The sequence below is a fragment of the Phalangium opilio genome, unplaced genomic scaffold (genome assembly GCF_054372755.1).
Source record: "Phalangium opilio isolate 3A_F unplaced genomic scaffold, DU_Popi_V2 ptg000360l_1, whole genome shotgun sequence".
NCBI lineage: Eukaryota > Metazoa > Arthropoda > Arachnida > Opiliones > Phalangiidae > Phalangium > Phalangium opilio.
The window spans coordinates 1,573,967-1,592,653 of NW_028324230.1; the positions used below are offsets into that span (position 1 = coordinate 1,573,967).

At 42.6% G+C, this 18,687-nt stretch overlaps 3 non-coding genes across 3 annotated transcripts; 2 read left to right on the top strand and 1 right to left on the bottom strand.

The window, feature by feature from the left end:
- The first annotated feature begins 3,582 nt into the window (after positions 1-3,582).
- On the top strand, positions 3,583-3,655 carry TRNAD-GUC (transfer RNA aspartic acid (anticodon GUC)). The gene has a single exon. It is a non-coding gene; the product is annotated as a tRNA-Asp (tRNA).
- A 5,508-nt stretch (positions 3,656-9,163) lies between these two features.
- TRNAN-AUU (transfer RNA asparagine (anticodon AUU)) lies at positions 9,164-9,236 on the top strand. Its single transcript has one exon. It is a non-coding gene; the product is annotated as a tRNA-Asn (tRNA).
- A 5,835-nt stretch (positions 9,237-15,071) lies between these two features.
- Positions 15,072-15,144, bottom strand: TRNAT-GGU (transfer RNA threonine (anticodon GGU)). The gene has a single exon. It is a non-coding gene; the product is annotated as a tRNA-Thr (tRNA).
- Between the last annotated feature and the right edge of the window lie 3,543 nt (positions 15,145-18,687).

Genomic DNA, 18,687 nt, shown 5'->3' on the forward strand with positions numbered 1-18,687 from the left:
CGGAAGCCCAAAAATTAAATGGTCGTCAGGTATTGTGGAAAAACTTTTGCTTTTTACGATACATTTGAGACCCCACAACATCGCTCCCGGGTGGGCTCGAACCACCAACCTTTTGGTTCACATCCGAACGCGCTAACCATGGAGTCAAGTAAGCTCAGAAATGAAATGGTCGTCAGGTATTGTGGAAAAACTTTGGCTTTATATGTTACATTTGAGATCCCACAACACCGCTCCCTGGTGGGCTCGAACCACCAACCTTTTGGTTAACATCCGAACGCGCTATCCATGGAGCCAAGGAAGCTCAGAAATGATATGGTCGTCAGATATTGTGGAAAAACTTTGGATTTTTACGTCACATCTGAGACAGTTAAAGCAAAAAGTACAAAAATTATGGTTTCAGTGGTTAAATTTGAAAATAATAAAGAAATACTCAAAATATGCTTCTCTGGCCGTGAAACGTCGATTTTGAAAATGTTATTAAAAATCGAGGTACATTTTTATTTATTGTTCAATCGAGATGAAATCACTTTTAAGGAGTATTTTATAGAGAATTAAGCTGAATTCGGTCAAAAATTTGTCCAGAAAAAAATGCATTGTACCGAAAATGTCGCATGTTTTTTTTCTACAAGATACAAAATCCGTGACTACGATTTCTTATTGAAAATTGAATTTTAACAGTTTTTTGATTGAATGTCGTTACATTTGCTTGAATTAAAGTAAAATGTACAAATATAACGGCTTCAGTGGTTATATTTGAAAATAGTTAAGAAATACTCAAAATATGCTTTTCTGGCCGTGAAACGTCGATTTAGAAAATGTTATTAAAAATCGAGGTACATTTTTATTTATTGTTCAATCGAGATGAAATCACTTTTAAGGAGTATTTTATAGGGAATTAAGCTGAATTCGGTCAAAAATTGGTCCTGAAAAAATGCATTCAAAAATGTACCGAAAAAATCGCATGTTTTTTTTCTTCAAGATACAAAATCCGTGACAACGATTTCTTGTTGAAAATTGAATTTTAACAGTTTTTTGAATGAATATCGTTACATTTGCTTGAATTAAAGCAAAAAGTACAAAAATTATGGTTTCAGTGGTTAAATTTGAAAAAAGTGAAGAAATACTCAAAATATGCTTCTCTGGCCGTGAAACGTCGATTTTGAAAATGTTATTAAAAATCGAGGTACATTTTTATTTATTGTTCAATCGAGATGAAATCACTTTTAAGGAGTATTTTATAGAGAATTAAGCTGAATTCGGTCAAAAATTTGTCCAGAAAAAAATGCATTGTACCGAAAATGTCGCATGTTTTTTTTCTACAAGATACAAAATCCGTGACTACGATTTCTTATTGAAAATTGAATTTTAACAGTTTTTTGATTGAATGTCGTTACATTTGCTTGAATTAAAGTAAAATGTACAAATATAACGGCTTCAGTGGTTATATTTGAAAATAGTTAAGAAATACTCAAAATATGCTTTTCTGGCCGTGAAACGTCGATTTAGAAAATGTTATTAAAAATCGAGGTACATTTTTATTTATTGTTCAATCGAGATGAAATCACTTTTAAGGAGTATTTTATAGGGAATTAAGCTGAATTCGGTCAAAAATTGGTCCTGAAAAAATGCATTCAAAAATGTACCGAAAAAATCGCATGTTTTTTTTCTTCAAGATACAAAATCCGTGACAACGATTTCTTGTTGAAAATTGAATTTTAACAGTTTTTTGAATGAATATCGTTACATTTGCTTGAATTAAAGCAAAAAGTACAAAAATTATGGTTTCAGTGGTTAAATTTGAAAATAGTGAAGAAATACTCAAAATATGCTTCTCTGGTAGTGAAACGTCGATTTTGAAAATGTTATTAAAAATCGAGGTACATTTTTATTTATTGTTCAATCGAGATGAAATCACTTTTAAGGAGTATTTTATAGAGAATTAAGCTGAATTCGGTCAAAAATTTGTCCAGAAAAAAATGCATTCAAAAATGTACCGAAAAAATCGCATGTTTTTTTTCTTCAAGATACAAAATCCGTGAAAACGATTTCTTGTTGAAAATTGAATTTTAACAGTTTTTTGAATGACTATCGTTACATTTGCTTGAATTAAAGCAAAAAGTACAAAAATAACGGCTTCAGTGGCTATATTTGAAAATAGTTAAGAAATACTCAAAATATGCTTTTCCGGCCGTGAAACGTCGATTTTGAAAATGTTATTAAAAATCGAGGTACATTTTTATTTATTGTTCAATCGAGATGAAATCACTTTTAAGGAGTATTTTATAGAGAATTAAGCTGAATTCGGTAAAAAATTTGTCCAGAAAAAAATGCATTCAAAAATGTACCGAAAAAATCGCATGTTTTTTTTCTTCAAGATACAAAATCCGTGACTACGATTTCTTATTGAAAATTGAATTTTAACAGTTTTTTGATTGAATGTCGTTACATTTGCTTGAATTAAAGTAAAATGTACAAAAATAACGGCTTCAGTGGTTATATTTGAAAATAGTTAAGAAATACTCAAAATATGCTTTTCTGGCCGTGAAACGTCGATGCGAAACATTTTTCACATAATTGTCCAATTGACGTAATTTTTCCCGAGAACGTAATTTATCCCGAGCACGTAATTAGTCCCGGGCGCGTAATTAATCCCGGGTTTCGGCACCATTTTATGTTGCGACTTCCATCCCAACATAAGAGTTTGTGATAATTCCTGATATCACATCGGCGGACTGAAACACCGATCTAAATCCCTAACTTATGTGTATGTCTTTATTTCAATAACGAAGAAGCTCCAAATGCAATCATCAATATTTTCTTTAATTACTGTATTGTCTTATCAAATCATACTTAAATCAAGATATCATTACAATAATTTTCCTTGAAAACACGTCCGTTTAACTAAAGTTTCTAAGTTTTTCTTTTACAACCTCTCTCGGCAGAGTTGGTTTGCGATCTATATTGCCCGATGGTAACAAGCGCTCTTTCTCCATCAAGAGTCCAATACGTTCTAATCATGCTTTGCTTTTGCTAGTTTTTACACAAAGTTCAAGTTTTTACCCCTATTATTGTTACCAAGCGAGCGCTACCCATAATTCGTCACTCCTAAGTTTTATGACTTTACAGGGCCAGAGGGCCTTTTAACACACTAGTAACAAAAACCATCCGTCGATCCTTTCAAATGCATTACTATAGCCTTTACAATAGGACAGTATTTCTTAGCAATTACAAGCCGTGCTCTACGACAGTTCTTATTTTGGTTTATAGTACAATGTTATTCTTAAAAGTCTTTACATATAAAACATATCAAACATAAGTATTCACTATAAGTAAATCTTAACTTAACCTTAACTTTAACTAAGCTATATCTAACTAAATTTGGACCATAAAAACCCATAGCTTCTGCTTATGGGAAAACAGGTCCTGGGAAAACCCCAGTGGGGAAAACCATTACTTCAATTATTATTTAAGTCTAAATGACCAGGCTTGTTGTGGATCGCCGGATTCAACATTGTGAGGTCTCAGAAGTAACATAAAAAGTCAAAGTTTTTCCAAAATACCTGCCGATCATTTAATTTCTGAGTTTCCGTGGCTCAATGGTTAGCGCGTTCGGCTGTCAACCGAAAGGTTGGTGGTTCGAGCCCACCCAGGAGCGGAGTTGTGAGGCCTCAGATGTAACATAAAAAGTCAAAGTTTTTCTACAATACTGACGACAATTTATTTTCAAAACTTCCGTGGCACAATGGTTAGCGCGTTCGGCTGTTAACCGAAAGATTGCTAGTTCGAGCCCACCCGGGAACGTTGGTGTGTTTTGGTATAAATAACGTAAAAAGTCAAAGTTTTTCCATAATACCTGACGACCATTTAATTTTTGGGCTTCCGTGGGGCAATGGTTAGCGCGTTCAGCTCTTTATCAAAAGGTTGGTGGTTCGAGCCCACCCGGGAGCGGTGTCGTGTTGTCTCAGATGAAACGTAAAAAGTCAAAGTTTTTCTACAATACCTGACGACAATCAACTTTCTAAACTTCCGTGGCACAATGGTTAGCGCGTTCGGCTGTTAACCGAAAGATTGCTAGTTCGAGCCCACCCGGGAACGTTGGTGTGTTTTGTGATAAATAACGTAAAAAGTCAAAGTTTTTCCATAATACCTGAAGACCATTTAATTTTCGGGCTTCCGTGGCGCAATAGTTAGCGCGTTCAGCTGTTAATCAAAAGGTTGTTGGTTCGAGCCCAACCGGGAGCGGAGTTGTGAGGTCTCAGAAGTAACATAAAAAGTCAAAGTTTTTCCACAATACCTGCCGATCATTTAATTTCTGAGTTTCCGTGGCTCAATGGTTAGCGCGTTCGGCTGTTAACCGAAAGGTTGGTGGTTCGAGCAGACCCGGGATTGGAGTTGCGAGGCCTGAGATGTAACATAAAAAGTCAAAGTTTTTCTACAATACTGACGACAATTTATTTTCAAAACTTCCGTGGCACAATGGTTAGCGCGTTCGGCTGTTAACCGAAAGATTGCTAGTTCGAGCCCACCCGGGAACGTTGGTGTGTTTTGGTATAAATAACGTAAAAAGTCAAAGTTTTTCTACAATACTGACGACAATTTATTTTCAAAACTTCCGTGGCACAATGGTTAGCGCGTTCGGCTGTTAACCGAAAGATTGCTAGTTCGAGCCCACCCGGGAACGTTGGTGTGTTTTGGTATAAATAACGTAAAAAGTCAAAGTTTTTCCATAATACCTGACGACCATTTAATTTTTGGGCTTCCGTGGCGCAATGGTTAGCGCGTTCAGCTTTTTATCAAAAGGTTGGTGGTTCGAGCCCACCCGGGAGCGGTGTCGTGTTGTCTCAGATGAAACGTAAAAAGTCAAAGTTTTTCTACAATACCTGACGACAATCAATTTTCTAAACTTCCGTGGCACAATGGTTAGCGCATTCGGCTGTTAACCGAAAGATTGCTAGTTCGAGCCCACCCGGGAACGTTGGTGTGTTTTGTGATAAATAACGTAAAAAGTCAAAGTTTTTCCATAATACCTGAAGACCATTTAATTTTTGGGCTTCCGTGGCGCAATAGTTAGCGCGTTCAGCTGTTAATCAAAAGGTTGGTGGTTCGAGCCCAACCGGGAGCGGAGTTGTGAGGTCTCAGAAGTAACATAAAAAGTCAAAGTTTTTCCACAATACCTGCCGATCATTTAATTTCTGAGTTTCCGTGGCTCAATGGTAAGCGCGTTCGGCTGTTAACCGAAAGTTTGGTGGTTCGAGCCCACCCGGGAGCGGAGTTGCGAGGCCTCAGATGTAACATAAAAAGTCAAAGTTTTTCTACAATACTGACGACAATTTATTTTCAAAACTTCCGTGGAACAATGGTTAGCGCGTTCGACTGTTAACCGAAAGATTGCTAGTTCGAGCCCACCCGGGAACGTTGGTGTGTTTTGGTATAAATAACGTAAAAAGTCAAAGTTTTTCTACAATACTGACGACAATTTATTTTCAAAACTTCCGTGGCACAATGGTTAGCGCGTTCGGCTGTTAACCGAAAGATTGCTAGTTCGAGCCCACCCGGGAACGTTGGTGTGTTTTGGTATAAATAACGTAAAAAGTCAAAGTTTTTCCATAATACCTGACGACCATTTAATTTTTGGGCTTCCGTGGGGCAATGGTTAGCGCGTTCAGCTCTTTATCAAAAGGTTGGTGGTTCGAGCCCACCCGGGAGCGGTGTCGTGTTGTCTCAGATGAAACGTAAAAAGTCAAAGTTTTTCTACAATACCTGACGACAATCAACTTTCTAAACTTCCGTGGCACAATGGTTAGCGCGTTCGGCTGTTAACCGAAAGATTGCTAGTTCGAGCCCACCCGGGAACGTTGGTGTGTTTTGTGATAAATAACGTAAAAAGTCAAAGTTTTTCCATAATACCTGAAGACCATTTAAATTTCGGGCTTCCGTGGCGCAATAGTTAGCGCGTTCAGCTGTTAATCAAAAGGTTGTTGGTTCGAGCCCAAACGGGAGCGGAGTTGTGAGGTCTCAGAAGTAACATAAAAAGTCAAAGTTTTTCCACAATACCTGCCGATCATTTAATTTCTGAGTTTCCGTGGCTCAATGGTTAGCGCGTTCGGCTGTTAACCGAAAGGTTGGTGGTTCGAGCAGACCCGGGATTGGAGTTGCGAGGCCTGAGATGTAACATAAAAAGTCAAAGTTTTTCTACAATACTGACGACAATTTATTTTCAAAACTTCCGTGGCACAATGGTTAGCGCGTTCGGCTGTTAACCGAAAGATTGCTAGTTCGAGCCCACCCGGGAACGTTGGTGTGTTTTGGTATAAATAACGTAAAAAGTCAAAGTTTTTCTACAATACTGACGACAATTTATTTTCAAAACTTCCGTGGCACAATGGTTAGCGCGTTCGGCTGTTAACCGAAAGATTGCTAGTTCGAGCCCACCCGGGAACGTTGGTGTGTTTTGGTATAAATAACGTAAAAAGTCAAAGTTTTTCCATAATACCTGACGACCATTTAATTTTTGGGCTTCCGTGGCGCAATGGTTAGCGCGTTCAGCTTTTTATCAAAAGGTTGGTGGTTCGAGCCCACCCGGGAGCGGTGTCGTGTTGTCTCAGATGAAACGTAAAAAGTCAAAGTTTTTCTACAATACCTGACGACAATCAATTTTCTAAACTTCCGTGGCACAATGGTTAGCGCATTCGGCTGTTAACCGAAAGATTGCTAGTTCGAGCCCACCCGGGAACGTTGGTGTGTTTTGTGATAAATAACGTAAAAAGTCAAAGTTTTTCCATAATACCTGAAGACCATTTAATTTTTGGGCTTCCGTGGCGCAATAGTTAGCGCGTTCAGCTGTTAATCAAAAGGTTGGTGGTTCGAGCCCAACCGGGAGCGGAGTTGTGAGGTCTCAGAAGTAACATAAAAAGTCAAAGTTTTTCCACAATACCTGCCGATCATTTAATTTCTGAGTTTCCGTGGCTCAATGGTAAGCGCGTTCGGCTGTTAACCGAAAGTTTGGTGGTTCGAGCCCACCCGGGAGCGGAGTTGCGAGGCCTCAGATGTAACATAAAAAGTCAAAGTTTTTCTACAATACTGACGACAATTTATTTTCAAAACTTCCGTGGAACAATGGTTAGCGCGTTCGACTGTTAACCGAAAGATTGCTAGTTCGAGCCCACCCGGGAACGTTGGTGTGTTTTGGTATAAATAACGTAAAAAGTCAAAGTTTTTCTACAATACTGACGACAATTTATTTTCAAAACTTCCGTGGCACAATGGTTAGCGCGTTCGGCTGTTAACCGAAAGATTGCTAGTTCGAGCCCACCCGGGAACGTTGGTGTGTTTTGGTATAAATAACGTAAAAAGTCAAAGTTTTTCCATAATACCTGACGACCATTTAATTTTTGGGCTTCCGTGGCGCAATGGTTAGCGCGTTCAGCTGTTAATCAAAAGGTTGGTGGTTCGAGCCCACCCGGGAGCGGTGTTTTGTTGTCTCAGATGTAACGTAAAAAGTCAAAGTTTTTCTACAATACTGACGACAATTTATTTTCAAAACTTCCGTGGCACAATGGTTAGCGCGTTCGGCTGTTAACCGAAAGATTGCTTGTTCGAGCCCACCCGGGAACGTTGGTGTGTTTTGTGATAAATAACGTAAAATTCAAAGTTTTTCCATAATACCTGAAGACCATTTAATTTTCGGGCTTCCGTGGCGCAATAGTTAGCGCGTTCAGCTGTTAATCAAAAGGTTGGTGGTTCGAGCCCAACCGGGAGCGGAGTTGTGAGGTCTCAGAAGTAACATAAAAAGTCAAAGTTTTTCCACAATACCTACCGATCATTTAATTTCTGAGTGTCCGTGGCTCAATGGTTTGCGCGTTCGGCTGTTAACCGAAAGGTTGGTGGTTCGAGCCCACCCGGGAGCGGTGTTGTGCAATCTCAAATGTAACGTATAAATCCAAAGTTTTTCCACAATAGTCGTCAGGTATTATGGAAAAACTTTGACTTTTTACGTTATTTATCACAAAACACACCAACGTTCCCGGGTGGGCTCGAACTAGCAATCTTTCGGTTAACAGCCGAACGCGCTTACCATTGTGCCACGGAAGTTTAGAAAAAAATTGTCGTCAGGTATATAAAAAAACTTTGACTTTTTACGTAACATCTGAGACAACACAACACCGCTCCCGGGTGGGCTCGAACCACCAACCTTTCGGTTAACAGCCGAACGCGCTAACCATTGAGCCACGGAAACTCAGAAATTAAATGGTCGTCAGGTATTATGGAAAAACTTTGGCTTTTTACGTCATTTATACCAAAACACACCAACGTTCCCGGATGGGCTCGAACTAGCAATCTTTCGGTTAACAGTCGAACGCGCTAAATATTGTGCCACGGAAGTTTAGAAAATGAATTGTCGTCAGGTATTGTAGAAAAACTTTGACTTTTTACGTTACATCTGAGACAACACAACACCGCTCCCGGGTGGGTTCGAACCACCAACGTTTCGGTTAACAGCCGAACGCGCTAACCATTGAGCCACGGAAGTTTTGAAAATAAATTATCGTCAGGTATTGTGGAAAAACTTTGAATTTTTACGTTATTTATCACAAATAGCGCGTTCGGCTGTTAACCGAAAGGTTGGTGGTTCGAGCCCACCCGGGAGCGGAGTTGTGAGGCCTCAGATGTAACATAAAAAGTCAAAGATTTTCCACAATACCTGCCGATCATTTAACACCTGAGTTTCCTTGGCTCAATTGTTAGCACGATCGGCTGTTAACCGAAAGGTTGGTGGTTCGAGCCCAGCCGGGAGCGGTGTTGTGTTGTGTCAGATGTAACGTAAAAAGTCAAAGTTTTTCTACAATACCTGACGACATTTTATTTTCTAAACTTCCGTGGCACAATGGTTAGCGCGTTCGGCTGTTAACCGAAAGATTGCTAGTTCGAGCCCACCCGGGAACGTTGGTGTGTTTTGTGATAAATAACGTAAAAGTCAAAGTTTTTCCATAATACCTGACGACCGTTTAATTTTTGGGCTTCCGTGGCGCAATTGTTAGCGCGTTCAGCTGTTAGTAAAAAGGTTGGTGGTTCGAGCCCAACCGGGAGCGGAGTTGTGAGGTCTCAGATGTAACATAAAAAGTCAAAGTTTTTCCACAATACCAGCCGATCATTTAATTTCTGAGTTTCCGTGGCTCAATGGTTAGCGCGTTCGGCTATTAACCGAAAGGTTAGTGGTTCGAGCCCACCCGGGAGCGGAGTTGTGAGGCCTCAGATGTAACATAAAAAGTCAAAGTTTTTCCACAATACCTGCCGATCGTTTAATTTCTGAGTTTCCGTGGCTCAATGGTTAGTGCGTTCGGCTGTTAACCGAAAGGTTGGTGGTTCGAGCCCACCCGGGAGCGGTGTTGTGTTGTCTCAGATGTAACGTAAAAAGTCAAGGTTTTTCTAGAATACCTGACGAGAATTTTTTTCTAAACTTCCGTGGCACAATGGTTAGCGCGTCCGGCTGTTAACCGAAAGATTACTAGTTCGAGCCCACCCGGGAACGTTGGTGTGTTTTGGTATAAATAACGTAAAAAGTCAAAGTTTTTCCATAATACTTGACAACCATTTAATTTTTGGGCTTCCGTGGCGCAATGATTAGCGCGTTCGGCTGTTAACCGAAAGGTTGGTGGTTCGAGCCCACCCGGGAGCGGTGTTGTGTTGTGTCAGATGTAACGTAAAAGTCAAAGTTTTTCTACAATACCTGACGACAATTTATTTTCTAAACTTCCATGGCACAATGGTTAGCGCGTTCGCCGTTTAACCGAAAGATTGCTAGTTCGAGCCCACTCGGGAACGTTGGTGTGTTTTGGTATAAATAACGTAAAAAGTCAAAGTTTTTCCATAATTCCTGACGACCATTGAATTTTTGGGCTTACGTGGCGCAATGGTTAGCGCGTTCAGCTGCTAATCAAAAGGTTGGTGGTTCGAGCCCACCCGGGAACGGTGCTGTGGTGCGTCAGATGTAACGTAAAAAGTCAAAGTTTTTCTACAATACTGACGACAATTTATTTTCAAAACTACCGTGACACAATGGTTAGCGCGTTCGGCTGTTAACCGAAAGATTGCTAGTTCGAGCCCACCCGGGAACGTTGGTGTGTTTTGTGATAAATAACGTAAAAAGTCAAAGTTTTTCCATAATACCTGAAGACCATTTAATTTTTGACTTCCGTGGCGCAATGGTTATCGCGTTCAGCTGTTAGTAAAAAGGTTGGTGGTTCAGCCCAACCGGGAGCAGAGTTGTTAGGTCTCAGATGTAACATAAGAAGTCAAAGTTTTTCCACAATACCTGCCGATCATTTAATTTCTGAGTTTCCGTGGCTCAATGGTTAGCGCTTTCGGCTGTTAACCGAGAGGTTGGTGGTTCGAGCCCATCCGGGAGCGGTGCTGTGTTGTGTCAGATGTAACGTAAAAAGTCAAAGTTTTTCTACAATACCTGACGACAATTTATTTTCTAAACTTCCGTGGCACAATGGTTAGCACGTTCGCCGTTTAACCGAAAGATTGCTAGTTCGAGCCCACTCGGGAACGTTGGTGTGTTTTGGTATAAATAACGTAAAAAGTCAAAGTTTTTCCATAATTCCTGACGACCATTGAATTTTTGGGCTTACGTGGCGCAATGGTTAGCGCGTTCAGCTGCTAATCAAAAGGTTGGTGGTTCGAGCCCACCCGGGAACGGTGATGTGGTGCGTCAGATGTAACGTAAAAAGTCAAAGTTTTTCTACAATACCTGAAGACCATTTAATTTTTGACTTCCGTGGCGCAATGGTTAGCGCGTTCAGCTGTTAGTAAAAAGGTTGGTGGTTCAGCCCAAACGGGAGCAGAGTTGTGAGGTCTCAGATGTAACATAAAAAGTCAAAGTTTTTCCACAATACCTGACGATAATTTATTTTCAAAACTTCCGTGGCACAATGGTTAGCGCGTTCGGCTGTTAACCGAAAGATTGCTAGTTCGAGCCCACCCGGGAACGTTATTGTGTTTTGGTATAAATAACGTAAAAAGTCAAAGTTTTTCCATAATACCTGACGACCATTTAATTTTTGGGCTTCCGTGTCACAATGGTTAGCGCGTTCGGCTGTTAACCAATAGGTTGGTGGTTCGAGCCCACCCGGGAGCGGTGTTGTGGAATCTCAAATGTAACGTATAAATCCAAAGTTTTTCCACAATACCTGACGACCATTTAATTTTTGGGCTTCCGTGGCGCAATGGTTAGCGCGTTCGGCTGTTAACCGAAAGGTTGTTGGTTCGAGCCCATACGGGAGCGGTGTTGTGAGGTCTCAGAAGTAACATAAAAAGTCAAAGTTTTTCCACAATACCTGCCGATCATTTCATTTTTGGGCTTCCGTGGCGCAATGGTTAGCGCGTTCGGCTGTTAACCGAAAGGTTGTTGGTTCGAGCCCATACGGGAGCGGTGTTGTGAGGTCTCAGATGTAACATAAAAAGTCAAAGTTTTTCCACAATACCTGCCGATCATTTAATTTCTGAGTTTCCGTGGCTCAATGGTTAGCGCGTTCGGCTGTTAACCGAAAGGTTGGTGGTTCGAGCCCACCCTGGAGCGGAGTTGTGAGGCCTCAAATGTAATATAAAAAGTCAAAGTTTTTCTACAATACTGACGACAATTTATTTTCAAAACTACCGTGACACAATGGTTAGCGCGTTCGGCTGTTAACCGAAAGATTGCTAGTTCGAGCCCACCCGGGCACGTTGGTGTGTTTTGTGATAAATAACGTAAAAAGTCAAAGTTTTTCCATAATACCTGAAGACCATTTAATTTTTGACTTCCGTGGCGCAATGGTTATCGCGTTCAGCTGTTAGTAAAAAGGTTGGTGGTTCAGCCCAACCGGGAGCAGAGTTGTGAGGTCTCAGATGTAACATAAGAAGTCAAAGTTTTTCCACAATACCTGCCGATCATTTAATTTCTGAGTTTCCGTGGCTCAATGGTTAGCGCTTTCGGCTGTTAACCGAGAGGTTGGTGGTTCGAGCCCATCCGGGAGCGGTGCTGTGTTGTGTCAGATGTAACGTAAAAAGTCAAAGTTTTTCTACAATACCTGACGACAATTTATTTTCTAAACTTCCGTGGCACAATGGTTAGCACGTTCGGCTGTTAACCGAAAGATGGCTAGTTCGAGCCCACCCGGGAACGTTGGTGTGTTTTGTGATAAATAACGTAAAAAGTCAAAGTTTTTCCATAATACCTGAAGACCATTTAATTTTTGGGCTTCCGTGCGCGCTTTAGTTAGCGCGTTCAGTTGTTAATCAAAAGGTTGGTGGTTCGAGTCCAACCGGGAGCGGAGTTGTTTGGTCTCAGATGTAACATAAAAAGTCAAAGTTTTTCCACAATACCTGACGATAATTTATTTTCAAAACTTCCGTGGCACAATGGTTAGCGCTTTCGGCTGTTAACCGAAAGATTGCTAGCTCGAGCCCACCCGGGAACGTTGGTGTGTTTTGTGATAAATAACGTAAAAAGTCAAAGTTTTTCCATAATACCTGAAGACCATTTAATTTTTGACTTCCGTGGCGCAATGGTTATCGCGTTCAGCTGTTAGTAAAAAGGTTGGTGGTTCAGCCCAACCGGGAGCAGAGTTGTGAGGTCTCAGATGTAACATAAGAAGTCAAAGTTTTTCCACAATACCTGCCGATCATTTAATTTCTGAGTTTCCGTGGCTCAATGGTTAGCGCTTTCGGCTGTTAACCGAGAGGTTGGTGGTTCGAGCCCATCCGGGAGCGGTGCTGTGTTGTGTCAGATGTAACGTAAAAAGTCAAAGTTTTTCTACAATACCTGACGACAATTTATTTTCTAAACTTCCGTGGCACAATGGTTAGCACGTTCGGCTGTTAACCGAAAGATGGCTAGTTCGAGCCCACCCGGGAACGTTGGTGTGTTTTGTGATAAATAACGTAAAAAGTCAAAGTTTTTCCATAATACCTGAAGACCATTTAATTTTTGGGCTTCCGTGCGCGCTTTAGTTAGCGCGTTCAGCTGTTAATCAAAAGGTTGGTGGTTCGAGTCCAACCGGGAGCGGAGTTGTTTGGTCTCAGATGTAACATAAAAAGTCAAAGTTTTTCCACAATACCTGACGATAATTTATTTTCAAAACTTCCGTGGCACAATGGTTAGCGCTTTCGGCTGTTAACCGAAAGATTGCTAGCTCGAGCCCACCCGGGAACGTTGGTGTGTTTTGTGATAAATAACGTAAAAAGTCAAAGTCTTTCCATAATACCTGAAGACCATTTAATTTTTGGGCTTCCGTGGCTCAATGGTTAGCGCGTTCGGCTGTTAACCGAAAGGTTGGTGGTTCGAGCCCACCCAGGAGCGTAGTTGTGAGGCCTCAGATGTAACATAAAAAGTCAAAGTTTTTCTACAATACTGACGACAATTCATTTTCAAAACTTCCGTGGCACAATGGTTAGCGCGTTCGGCTGTTAACCGAAAGATTGCTAGTTCGAGCCCACCCGGGAACGTTTGTGTGTTTTGGTATAAATAACGTAAAAAGTCAAAGTTTTTCCATAATACCTGACGACCATTTAATTTTTGGGCTTCCGTGGCGCAATGGTTAGCGCGTTCAGCTGTTTATCAAAAGGTTGGTGGTTCGAGCCCACCCGGGAGCGGTGTCGTGTTGTCTCAGATGTAACGTAAAAAGTCAAAGTTTTTCTACAATACCTGACGACAATCAGTTTTCTAAACTTCCGTGGCACAATGGTTAGCGCGTTCGGCTGTTAACCGAAAGATTGCTAGTTCGAGCCCACCCGGAAACGTTGGTGTGTTTTGTGATAAATAACGTAAAAAGTCAAAGTTTTTCCATAATACCTGAAGACCATTTAATTTTTGGGCTTCCGTGGCGCAATAGTTAGCGCGTTCGGCTGTTAACCGAAATGTTGTTGGTTCGAGCCCATACGGGAGCGGTGTTGTGAGGTCTCAGATGTAACATAAAAAGTCAAAGTTTTTCCACAATACCTGCCGATCATTTAATTTCTGAGTTTCCGTGGCTCAATGGTTAGCGCGTTCGGCTGTTAACCGAAAGGTTGTTGGCTCGAACCACCAACCTTTTGAATAACAGCGGAGCGCGCTAACCATTGCGCCACGGAAGCCCAAAAATTATATGGTCGTCAGGTATTGTGGAAAAACTATGGCTCTATTCGTGACATTTGAGATCCCACAACACCTCTCCCGGGTGGGCTTGAACAACCAACCTATTGGTTAACAGCCGAACGCGCTAACCATTGAGCCACGGAAGCTCAGAAACTAAATGGTTGTCACGTATTGTGGAAAAGTTTTGACTTTTTACGCTACATCTAAGACCCCACAACACCGCTCCCGGGTGGGCTCGAACCACCAACCTATTGGTTAACAGCCAAACGCGCTAACCATTGAGCCACGGAAGCCCAAAAATTACATGTTCGTCAGGTATTGTGGAAAAACTCTGAATTTAAACGTTACATTTGAGATCCCACAACACCGCTCCTGGTTGGGCTCGAACCACCAACCTTTTGAATAACAGCGGAGCGCGCTAACCATTGCGCCACGGAAGCCCAAAAATTATATGGTCGTCAGGTATTGTGGAAAAACTCTGAATTTAAACGTTACATTTGAGACCTCACAACACCGCTCCCGAATGGGCTCGAACCACCAACATTTTGAATAACAACGGAGCGCGCTAACCATTGCGCCACGGAAGCCCAAAAATTATTTGGTCGTCAGGTATTGTGGAAAAACTTTGGCTTTATACGTGACATTTGAGATCCCACAACACCGCTCCCGGGTGGGCTCGAACCACCAACCTATTGGTTAACAGCCGAACGCGCTAACCATTGAGCCACGGAAGCTCAGAAATTAAATGGTTTTCAGGTATTGTGGAAAAGCTATGACTTTTTACGCTAAATCTGAGACCTCACAACACCGCTCCCGGGTGGGCTCGAACCACCAACCTTTTGAATAACAGCGGAGCGCGCTAACCATTGCGCCATGGAAGCCCAAAAATTATATGGTCGTCAGGTATTGTGGAAAAACTTTGGCTTTATACCTGACATTTGTGATCCCACAACACCGCTCCCGGGTGGGCTCGAACCACCAACCTATTGGTTACCAGCCGAACGCGCTAACCATTGAGCCACGGAAGCTCAGAAATTAAATGGTTGTCAGGTATTGTGGAAAAGCTATGACTTTTTACGCTACACCTGAGACCTCACAACACCGCTCCCGGGTGGGCTCGAATCACCAGCCTTTTGAATAACAGCTGAGCGTGCTAACCATTGCGCCACGGAAGCCCAAAAATTATATGGTCGTCAGGTATTGTGGAAAAACTATGGCTCTATTCGTGACATTTGAGATCCCACAACACCTCTCCCGGGTGGGCTTGAACAACCAACCTATTGGTTAACAGCCGAACGCGCTAACCATTGAGCCACGGAAGCTCAGAAACTAAATGGTTGTCACGTATTGTGGAAAAGTTTTGACTTTTTACGCTACATCTAAGACCCCACAACACCGCTCCCGGGTGGGCTCGAACCACCAACCTATTGGTTAACAGCCAAACGCGCTAACCATTGAGCCACGGAAGCCCAAAAATTACATGTTCGTCAGGTATTGTGGAAAAACTCTGAATTTAAACGTTACATTTGAGATCCCACAACACCGCTCCCGGTTGGGCTCGAACCACCAATCTTTTGAATAACAGCGGAGCGCGCTAACCATTGCGCCACGGAAGCCCAAAAATTATATGGTCGTCAGGTATTGTGGAAAAACTCTGAATTTAAACGTTACATTTGAGACCTCACAACACCGCTCCAAAATGGGCTCGAACCACCAACATTTTGAATAACAGCGGAGCGCGCTAACCATGGCGCCACGGAAGCCCAAAAATTATTTGGTCGTCAGGTATTGTGGAAAAACTTTGGCTTTATACGTGACATTTGAGATCCCACAACACCGCTCCCGGGTGGGCTCGAACCACCAACCTATTGGTTAACAGCCGAACGCGCTAACCATTGAGCCACGGAAGCTCAGAAATTAAATGGTTGTCAGGTATTGTGGAAAAGCTATGACTTTTTACACTACACCTGAGACCTCACAACACCGCTCCCGGGTGGGCTCGAATCACCAACCTTTTGAATAACAGCTGAGCGTGCTAACCATTGCGCCACGGAAGCCCAAAAATTATATGGTCGTCAGGTATTGTGGAAAAACTATGGCTCTATACGTGACATTTGAGATCCCACAACACCTCTCCCGGGTGGGCTTGAACAACCAACCTATTGGTTAACAGCCGAACGCGCTAACCATTGAGCCACGGAAGCTCAGAAACTAAATGGTTGTCACGTATTGTGGAAAAGTTTTGACTTTTTACGCTACATCTAAGACCCCACAACACCGCTCCCGGGTGGGCTCGAACCACCAACCTATTGGTTAACAGCCGAACGCGCTAACCATTGAGCCACGGAAGCCCAAAAATTACATGTTCGTCAGGTATTGTAGAAAAACTATGGCTCTATTCGTGACATTTGAGATCCCACAACACCTCTCCCGGGTGGGCTTGAACAACCAACCTATTGGTTAACAGCCGAACGCGCTAACCATTGAGCCTAGGAAGCTCAGAAACTAAATGGTTGTCACGTATTGTGGAAAAGTTTTGACTTTTTACGCTACATCTAAGACCCCACAACACCGCTCCCGGGTGGGCTCGAACCACCAACCTATTGGTTAACAGCCAAACGCGCTAACCATTGAGCCACGGAAGCCCAAAAATTACATGTTCGTCAGGTATTGTGGAAAAACTCTGAATTTAAACGTTATATTTGAGACCTCACAACACCGCTCCCGAATGGGCTCGAACCACCAACCTTTTGAATAACAGCGGAGCGCGCTAACCATTGCGGAACGGAAGCCCAAAAATTATTTGGTCGTCAGGTATTGTGGAAAAACTTTGGCATTATACGTGACATTTGAGATCCCACAACACCGCTCCCGGTTGGGCTCAAACCACCAACCTATTAGTTAACAGCCGAACGCGCTAACCATTGACCCACGAAGCTCAGAAATTAAATGGTTGTCAGGTATTGTGGAAAAGCTATGACTTTTTATGCTACACCTGAGACCTCAAAACACCGCTCCCGGGTGGGCTCGAATCACCAACCTTTTGAATAACAGCTGAGCGCGCTAACCATTGCGCCACGGAAGCCCAAAAATTATATGGTCGTCAGGTATTGTGGAAAAACTATGGCTTTATACGTGACATTTGAGATCCAACAACACCGCTCCCGGGTGGGCTCGAACCACCAACCTATTGGTTAACAGACGAACGCGCTAACCACTGAGCCACGGAAGCTCAGAAAATAAATGGTTGTCAGGTATTGTGGAAAAGCTATAACTTTTTACGCTAAATCTGAGACCTCACAACACCGCTCCCGGGTGGGCTCGAATCACCAACCTTTTGAATAACAGCGGAGCGCGCTAACCATTGCACCACGGAAGCCCAAAAATTATATGGTCGTCAGGTATTGTGGAAAAACTTTGGCTTTATACGTGACATTTGAGATCCCACAACACCGCTCCCGAATGGGCTCGAACCACCAACCTTTTGAATAACAGCGGAGCGCGCTAACCATTGCGCCACGGAAGCCCAAAAATTATATGGTCGTCAGGTATTGTGGAAAAACTATGGCTCTATACGTGACATTTGAGATCCCACAACACCTCTCCCGGGTGGGCTTGAACAACCAACCTATTGGTTAACAGCCGAACGCGCTAACCATTGAGCCACGGAAGCTCAGAAACTAAATGGTTGTCACGTATTGTGGAAAAGTTTTGACTTTTTACGCTACATCTAAGACCCCACAACACCGCTCCCGGGTGGGCTCGAACCACCAACCTATTGGTTAACAGCCGAACGCGCTAACCATTGAACCACGGCAGGTCAGATATTAAATGGTTGTCAGGTATTGTGGAAAAGCTATGACTTTTTACGCTACACCTGAGACCTCACAACACCGCTTCCGGGTGGGCTCGAATCACCAACCTTTTGAATAACAGCTGAGCGCGCTAACCATTGCGCCACGGAAGCCCAAAAATTTAATGGTCGTCAGGTATTGTGGAAAAACTCTGAATTTAAACGTTGCATTTGAGACCTCACAACACCGCTCCCGAATGGGCTCGAACCACCAACCTTTTGAATAACAGCGGAGCGCGCTAACCATTGCGCCACGGAAGCCCAAATATATTTGGTCGTCAGGTATTGTGGAAAATCTTTGGCTTTATACGTGACATTTGAGATCCCACAACACCGCTCCCGGGTGGGCTCGAACCACCAACCTATTGGTTAACAGCCGAACGCGCTAACCATTGAGCCACGGAAGCTCAGAAATTAAATGGTTGTCAGGTATTGTGGAAAAGCTATGACTTTTTACGCTACACCTGAGACCTCACAACACCGCTCCCGGGTGGGCTCGAATCACCAACCTTTTGAATAACAGCTGAGCGCGCTAACCATTGCGCCACGGAAGCCCAAATATTATATGGTCGTCAGGTATTGTGGAAAAACTCTGAATTTAAACGTTACATTTGAGACCTCACAACACCGCTCCCGAATGGGCTCGAACCACCAACCTTTTGAATAACAGCGGAGCGCGCTAACCATTGCGCCACGGAAGCTCAGAAATTAAATGGTT